Below are 8,677 nucleotides of genomic sequence, written 5' to 3'. Positions count from 1 at the left end.
AACTCGCCACTCCCCCCCATTCCTTCCTTCCTCCCGTCCTGCTAGTTCTTTCCTTTTCCCTTCCTTCCTCTCTGGGGAGGGGTAAACCCCGGCCACAACCCCCACTGCTTAAAAAAGGGAGCCCCCCCATCCCTCAGTCTGTTCCCACCCACCCTGACCCCTGCAAACAGGCTCAGCCAGCTGGACACCACCTCGGAGCCAGGCGCAACGCTGGTGCGGCTCCATCCCAGCTGGAGGGGGAAGGTCTTTCTGCCCAGCGAACTCCACAGGGTTGGGATGGAGCCACCCCAGACACCCCCCTTCAATAAGGGGTGCTGCCCCTTTAAGGCTGCAGCCCTGAAAGAAAGGAAGTGTGGGAGATGTAGTCCCCAGGGTCCATGGGTGTTGTAAGCTGGGCAGCAAGGCATGCTGGGAAGCGACCAGGGCTATAAAAGGGGGCTCCCTTTTCGGCTACCAAGAGGAGGGTCCGGGTAAATATGGGGGGTTGGACACCTTAGCTAGCCAGCCGCTGCGAGACACTCCTGGGGCAACTGGGCACCACTGCGCATGTGCAGAATTTGGGGGTTCCCCCCCCCAGCTTTTCTGTGTTTCCCTGCAGAATACGAGATGCCGCTGGGGCCACGCGCCCTTCCCTGGCCGTGGTCTCGAGCGGGCGTGCTGGGAGCAGCCGGGAGGGGTGTAAATCACCGCTGGGGCTGGGCGTGCCCGCTGCAGAAAAGCAGGCCCTTCTGCGGTGGCGGGTGCATGGCTGAGTCTGTGTCAGGGGGCGGGGGGGGGGCTGCAGGTGATCCCCCCGCCCCGCCACCTCCGTGCAGCCAGGGGCCCGCGCTCCCCCACTGGCAGGCAGCCCCGGAGTGTGCCCCTTGTCCACGTCGCCGCGCCTGCCCTGCAGAGGCGTGGGGCTGACGCAAGCAGCTGTGGGGAAACCATGGGGAGCCTTGGCCAGGGGTGCCATGGGGGGGGCACCTGCCCCCTGATTTTCAGGCTGCACAGCTTCTCCAGGAGCGGGGTTCTCCAGCTGCGGCTCCCAGTGCTAGGGACTTGGGAGTGGGCCAGGCAAGTAAGGGGTCAGTTGGGGTGTGAGGGGGAAGCAGAGGGACCCCAGTGGAATGGGGGAGGAGAGCTCCCCAGTGGTAGAACGGGGTTTTTTGGAGCCTGGGGGTGGGGGGGGCTGTGGGATGGGAAAGGGGAGTCAATCTCCAGGGGAAGGGAGAGATGAGGGCACAGGGCTGAGGGGGAACGGTCCATGGGACAAGGATCCTGATGAGGGAGGGGAAGCTGAGGAAGCGTGGGGGGGGGCTAGGAGTAGCTATGTGGGTCTTGGGGTGTGTTTGCCCACTGAGAAGCAGGGAGCCCCCTCACCTCTGCCTGGGAAGAGACTGGGACAGATCCCACTATGCTAATGCGTTCTCTGTGCCATCAGCTCTCTCTGCCTTACCCCCAGCTCCCGTGTTTCCGGGTAACCTGCACCCTGAGCCTGCAGCAAGGATCCACGTGGGCACAGGGGTTTCTGTCTCTCTCTGCTCCTGGGGGGTTGTCTGTCTCGTTACAGACAGACTGGCTGACAGGGATTTTGCAATACATTACCAAAGTAGTTGAAAGTGAGGGGATGATATGGGATTTGGGGGGTGGGATAGCTCAGTGGTTTGAGCATTGCCTGCTAAACCCAGGGTTGTGAGTTCAATCCTTCAGGGGGCCCTTTAGGGATAGGGGGCAAAAATTGGGGATTGGTCCTGCATTGAGCAGGGGGTTGGACTAGGAGACCTCCCTTCCAACTCTGATATTCTACAATTCTAAGAAAATGCACAGGGTTTTTAAATGTTGTGCACAGATCTTTTTGTTTTTTTGGTGCAGAATTCCCCCCAGAGCAGGGAGCCTGGCACCATCTCGCCGAGCTGCCCCAGCAGCATTCTCTGCTGTTGCTTCCAGCCCTGGATCTTAAAGCAATTAACACAGGTTAATTAGTGGACCCTGACAAACCTTTCCTTCCCTGGGGAAACTGAGTCAAGCAAACTCAATGCTATTATACAGTGAGGGAAACTGAGGCAGAAAGAGGTGAAATCTGTGCAGGACAGCTGGGGATAGAACCCAGTAGCCCTGGGTCCTAGAGCCCCCTTGCTCTAACCACTAGATTCCTTTCCCCTCCCAGAACTGTGAGAGAACCCAGGAGTCCTGGCTCCCAGCTGGCCCCTGCTCTAACCACTTGACATCACTCTCCTCCCAGAGCCAGGGATAGATCACAGGAGTCCAGGCTCCCAACCCCGCCTGCTCTAACCACTAGACTCCCCTCCCCTCGCCGAACTGAGGAGCAAACCCAGAAGTTCTGGCTCCCAGGACCCCCTGCTTTCAGCCAGGTGACCTGTGAAATCCGGGGTGTGGCCGATTCTCCAGTTCCCACCCTCCCGCCCCATGTTTATACCAGGCCCACGCCACAGGTGTGTTGGGTTGAGGTTATATGATGCCAGCCAAGGTGGCAGAACCTGGGTGAAGGGTGGGAATCTGGGGGGAACGTGGGCAGGGGCAGAGGAGACACTAAAGGGCAAATCTAATGAACATCCTAGATGCCTGTGTGCTAATGCACGAAGTATGGAGAGTCAACAGGAAGGGCTAGAGATCCCCGTGAAGAATCCCAATTACGACACACGGTGCATCACAATGACTCGGCAGGTTAACTCCCGTGACTGCAATATCGGTACAGAAGGGCACGGTTTACTCAGGCGGGCAGGGACAGAGGGAGGAGGGGTTGCTGGTATAGCCAAGGTGTCGGCACCTGCTCGGAGGCTGGGATGCGAATAGGAGACGGATTTGTTGAAAGTCTCCGGGTCGGGATAAAAGGGGTAACAACCCGGGGTGGGGGGGAACGCCATGGGAGGGTCGGCGACAGACCAGCTAGCCAGGAAGAAGAGGTGGGTGAGGCTTTTTTAAACAACTCACAGAATCATGCAAAGCCCAGGCCGTGGTGGCGACGGGGGGTTTCAACCACCCAGAGAACGGCTGGGAAAATAACACAGCCGGGCACAGATCTTGGAATGCATTGGAGACAGCTTTGGGGAAAGCAGCGAGGGGGAGGCGGTTCTGGATTTGGTTCTGACCCACAGGGAGGAACTGGTTGAGAATCTGCAGGTGGACGGCAGCCTGGGTGAAAGGGGTCAGGAAATGACAGAGCTCACGCTGCTAAGGAACGGGAGGAGGGAAAACAGCAGAGATCAGACAATGGACTTGGAGAAGGCCGACTTCAGTGAACTCAGCGAATTGGTGGTGAGATCCCGTGGGAAGCAAGTCTGAGGGCCACAGAGTTCAGGGCAGTTTTTAAAGAGACGTTATTAAGGTCACAAGAGCAAACTACCCTGCTGCGTAGGAAGGATGGCAAAAGACCACTCTGGCTTACCAGGGGATCGTCAATGAGCTGAACCGCAGAAAAGAATCCTGCAAAAAGTGTAAATTAGGTCAGATTGCGACGGGTGAACATAAACACACGACACATGTCGGGACAAAATGAGAAAGGCCAAGGCACAAAACGAGATTAAACCAGCTAGGGACAGCAAGGGCAACAAGAAAACATTCTGTGAATACGTGAAAAGCAAGAGGAAGACCAAGGATGGGACAGGTCTGTTACTCAGTGAGAATGGAAAGCCAGTAACAGAAAACGAAGCAATGGCTGAAGTGTAAAATGCTTTTTTTGTTTCTGTTTTCATCAGCCGACTACCATAGTGAACGTCAGCGGACATGGGGCAGGATCTGAGGCTACAAGAGGGAAAGAGCGAGTTAAGAATTACTTAGATAAGTTCCATGTTTTCAAGTCGGCAGGGCCTGACGAAATCTGACCTCGGATACGTAAGGAACTGGCTGGCGAGATCTCTGAGCTACTAGCGATCTTGGTGATCTTCCAGAAAACACCATCCTGGCCACTATGGATGTAGAAGCCCTCTACGCCATCATTCCACACAAAGATGGACTACAAGCCGTCGGGAACACTATCCCCGATAATGTCACGGCAAACCTGGTGGCTGAATTTTGTGACTTTGTCCTCACCCATAACTATTTTACATTTGGGGACAATGTATACCTTCAGATCAGCGGCACTGCCATGGGTCCCCGCATGGCCCCACAGTATGCCAACATTTTTATGACTGACTTAGAACAACGCTTCCTCAGCTCTCGTCCCCTAAAGCCCCTACTCTACTTGCGCTATATTGATGACATCTTCATCATCTGGACCCATGGAAAAGAAGCCCTTGAGGAATTCCGCCATGATTTCAACAATTTCCATCCCACCATCAACCTCAGCCTGGTCCAGTCCACACAAGAGATCCACTTCCTGGACACTACAGTGCTAATAAACAATGGTCACATAAACACCACCCTATACCGGAAACCTACTGACCACTATTCCTACCTACATGCCTCCAGCTTTCACCCTGACCGCACCACACGAACCATCGTCTACAGCCAAGCTCTGCGATACAACCGCATTTGCTCCAACCCCTCAGACAGAGACAAACACCTACAAGATCTCTGTCAAGCTTTCTTACAACTACAATACCCACCTGCGGAAGTGAAGAAACAGATTGATAGAGCCAGAAGAGTTCCCAGAAGTCACCTACTACAGGACAGGCCTAACAAAGAAAATAACAGAACGCCACTAGCCGTCACCTTCAGCCCCCAACTAAAACCTCTCCAACGCATCAAGGATCTACAACCTATCCTGAAGGACAACCCATCACTCTCACAGATCTTGGGAGACAGGCCAGTCCTTGCCTACAGACAGCCCCGCAACCTGAAGCAAATACTCACCAGCAACCACACACCACACAACAGAACCACTAACCCAGGAACCTATCCTTGCAACAAAGCCCGTTGCCAACTGTGCCCACATATCTATTCAGGGGACACCATCACAGGGCCTAATCACATCAGCCACACGATCAGAGGCTCGTTCACCTGCACATCTACCAATGTGATCTATGCCATCATGTGCCAGCAATGCCCCTCTGCCATGTACATTGGTCAAACCGGACAGCCTCTACGCAAAAGAATAAATGGACACAAATCAGACGTCAAGAATTATAACATTCAAAAGGCAGTCGGAGAACACTTCAATCTCTCTGGTCACTCGATTACAGACCTAAAAGTTGCAATTATTCAACAAAAAAACTTCAAAAACAGACTCCAATGAGAAACAGCAGAACTGGAATTAATCTGCAAACTGGACACCATTAAATTAGGCTTGAATAGAGACTGGGAATGGATGGGTCATTACACAAACTAAAAACTATTCCCCAGGCTAATTTCCCCCTACTGTTTCTCACACCTTCTTGTCAACTGTTTGAAATGAGCCATACTGATAATCACTACAAAAGTTTTTTTTCTCCTGCTGATAATAGCCCCCCTTAATCGATTGGTCTCATTAAGAGTTAGTGTGGCAACCCCCATTGTTTCATGTTCTCTGTGTATATCGATCTTCCTACTGTATTTTCCACTGCATGCATCCGATGAAGTGGGCTTTAGCCCACAAAAGCTTATGCTCCAATAAATTGGTTAGTCTCTAAGGTGCCACAAGGACCCCTCGTTCTTTCTGCTGATACAGACGAACACCCGCCACCACTCTGAACCCTGTAGCGATTCTCTGTGAGAGCTCCTGGAGGACGGGAGAGATCCCAGAAGACTGGAAAAGGGCAAATATTGTACCTAGCTACAAAAAGGGGAATAAGGCCAACCAGGGAATTCCAGACCAGTCGGTTTCACTTCGGGTGCGCAGAAAGATAATGGAGCAAATAATCACACAATCCATTTGTGTGCACCGAGAAGATAATCAGGTGATAAGTAACACTCGGCGTGGATTTGTCAAGAACAAATCGTGTCAAACCAACCTCAGATCCTTCTTCGACAGGGTAACAAGCCTGGTGGATCGGGGGGAAGCGGTAGACGTGGTCTATCTTGACTTGAGTAAGGCTTTTGATACAAGTCTCACATGACCTCCTCATAAACAAACCAGAGAAATCCAACCTAGACCAACCTACTCGAAGGTGGGTGCACACCTGGTTGGAAAACCGCTCCCAGGGAGCAGGCGTGAGCGGTTCGCAGTCAAGCTGGAAGGACCCCTCGAGTGGGGTCCTGGAGGGATCTGTCCTGGGTCCGGTTCTGTTCAGTGATTTGGATAATGACATAGAGAACGCACTTATAAAGTCTGAGGACAACACCAGGGTGGGAGGGGTTGCAAGCTGTCACAGTCTCCCAGGCCCCGGGCTCTCTCAGCTCCATACAGCCCCTGGGACGAACCCCCCAGTGTGACAGCCCTTCTTGGGGGTCACAATCTCTCATGGGGGTTAATGGGCTCCAGTGCCTCCTGGAAACGCATGTCTGAGCCTCCAGCAGCCTGGCTCTGCCGTGGGCCCCCTCAGGGAGTCCCCTCGCTCTGGGCCCCCGGGACCCCCACCCCCAGAGGGAGCAGCACCCCACAATCTCTAGCTGCAGGGACTCTCTGCCAGCATAAAACAGGAGGTTTATTGAATGTCTGGACCCAGCCCGGGCAGTTCTCAGGGCCCTCGGGGCCCTTGGGCCTGGCCAGTCTCAGCACCATCCAACTGGCTCTGTCCCCGTCCCCATGGGCTCCGGCTGCTCCCTGTCCCCAGCCCAGCCCCTCCTTCCAGCCGAGCCCCCTAAATCCCCTCCCCCACCAGCCCCTCCTCTGCCCTTTGTCTTCCATGCCAGGTAAACAGGCAGCCTGGGCCCCTCTCTGCGGTCCTTTGTTCGCCCCCGGCTGGACCCGGCTGGCTCCCAATCTCCAGACCGGTGTCTGGGGTCCCGGCTGCTAAGCGAGGTCACACCTGGTCCCTTGCAACCACAAACCCCCTCCCACCCCCTCGTTACACACACAGCACACAGGGAAACTGAGGCACACACAGTGTTCATGCAAAACACTAAGAAAATCCCCCACTTTGTCACACTAGCGCGCTGGAGGACAGGATTAAGATTCAAAATGATCTGGACAAACTGGAGAAATGGTCTGAAGTAAACAGGATGACAGTCAATAAGGACAAATGCAAAGTGCTCCACTTCGGAAGGTTGCACGCACACAGAATGGGAAATGAGCGCCTAGGAAGGAGTCCTGTGGAAAGGGATCTGGGGGTCAGAGTGGATCACAAGCTAAATGTGAGTCAACAGTGCAATGATGTGGCAAAACCAGAGGCCGTCCTTCTGGGATGTCTCATCAGGAGTGTTGTAAGCAAGACACGAGAAGTGATTCTTCAGCTCTGCTCAGCCCTGATGACGTCTCACCTGGAGTCTCGCGTCCAGTTCTGGGCACCACACGCAAGGAAAGATGTGGGCAAATCGGAGCGAGTCCAGGGACGAGCAATAAAAACGATGAACGGTCTGGAACGCATGGCCTACGAGGGCAGATTGAAATTAGTCGGGAGAAGAGAAGACGGGGGCGGGGGGACGACAGGATAACAATCTTTAAGTACCTAAAAAGTTAAGAGGAGGGTGGCAGATTGTTCTTGTGCACTGAGGCCAGGACAAGGAGCAGTGGGCTTACACGGCAGCGAGGCTGGTTTAGGTTGGACATTAGGAAAACGTTCCTACCTGCCAGGGGGGTTAAGCTCTGGGGTAAATTGCCCAGGGAGGTGGTGAGATCTCCATCACTGGAGGTTTTGCAGAACAGATGGGACAGACACCGGCCGGGGTGGGCTGGGTAATACCTAGCCCTGCCTCGGTGCAGGGGACTGGACTGGATGGCCGAGCGAGGTCCCTTCCAGGCTGACATGTCTATGAGTGTCTGATTTCTTCCCCCCCAGCCTCCCCTGAGATAGCCAGTCGCCCACCTGGCGCAGGATTGGAGTCGGCACCCCCTCGAGGAGAAGGGCCCTGAGCCCGGGGAAAGGCTCCCAGGAGGGCAGGTGCCCGGAGTGGGTGGCAGGGGTGGCTTGGGGGCCGGGGGGGGGATTGTTTGTGGCTCTGCGTGGATCCCCCACCCCGCTGTGTGTCTCCCTGAACATCCAACTCCATTGAAATTAACTAGGGTGACCAGGTGTCCCAGTTTGACAGGGACAGTCCTGATTTGGGGGTCTTTTTCTAGGCTCCTATCACCCCCCACCCCATCCTGATTTTTCACCTTGCTGTTTGGTCACCCTAAAATGAACTGGCCCCCCGGGGGTGGGAGCCAACCCACGCCCTGGCTCGGAACGATCAGCCTGCTGCAAGGCAGGGAAACTGAGACACAAAGAGGGGAAAGGACCTGGCAGAACTGGAGAGAGAACCCAGGAATCCTGGCTCCGGCCCACCTCCTCTAACCCACGAGACCCCCTTCCCTTCCCTTCCCAGAGCCGGGGAGAGAACTCAGGTGTCCGGGCTCCCCCCTCCCCAACCCATTACCTCTCCCCAGCCACTCTACAAACAGCTCAGCTGCTTCCTGAAAAGCAGAAACCCGCAGGGTTGGAAGCAGGGGAGCCTAGAGATCTGGAGGAGGCCCCTGGCCGGCTGGTGACCAGGGCTTCCATAGCGAGAAGGGGGGACTCCGTTGGGGGGCAGGGGGTCCCTGAGAAGGCAGGTGAGGGAGAATCCTGCCTGCCACGACTGTCACCGCCTGAAAGGGCAGAGTTCAGTGTAACTACACCGCAAGGGCAAAGGCCTGGTTAGACTGGTTGGGAGCCAGGACTCCTGGGTTCTCTAGAGATGA

Source organism: Lepidochelys kempii, chromosome 24 (genome assembly GCF_965140285.1).
Source record: "Lepidochelys kempii isolate rLepKem1 chromosome 24, rLepKem1.hap1, whole genome shotgun sequence".
Taxonomy (NCBI): Eukaryota; Metazoa; Chordata; order Testudines; family Cheloniidae; genus Lepidochelys; species Lepidochelys kempii.
This window is presented reverse-complemented; position numbering follows the sequence as displayed.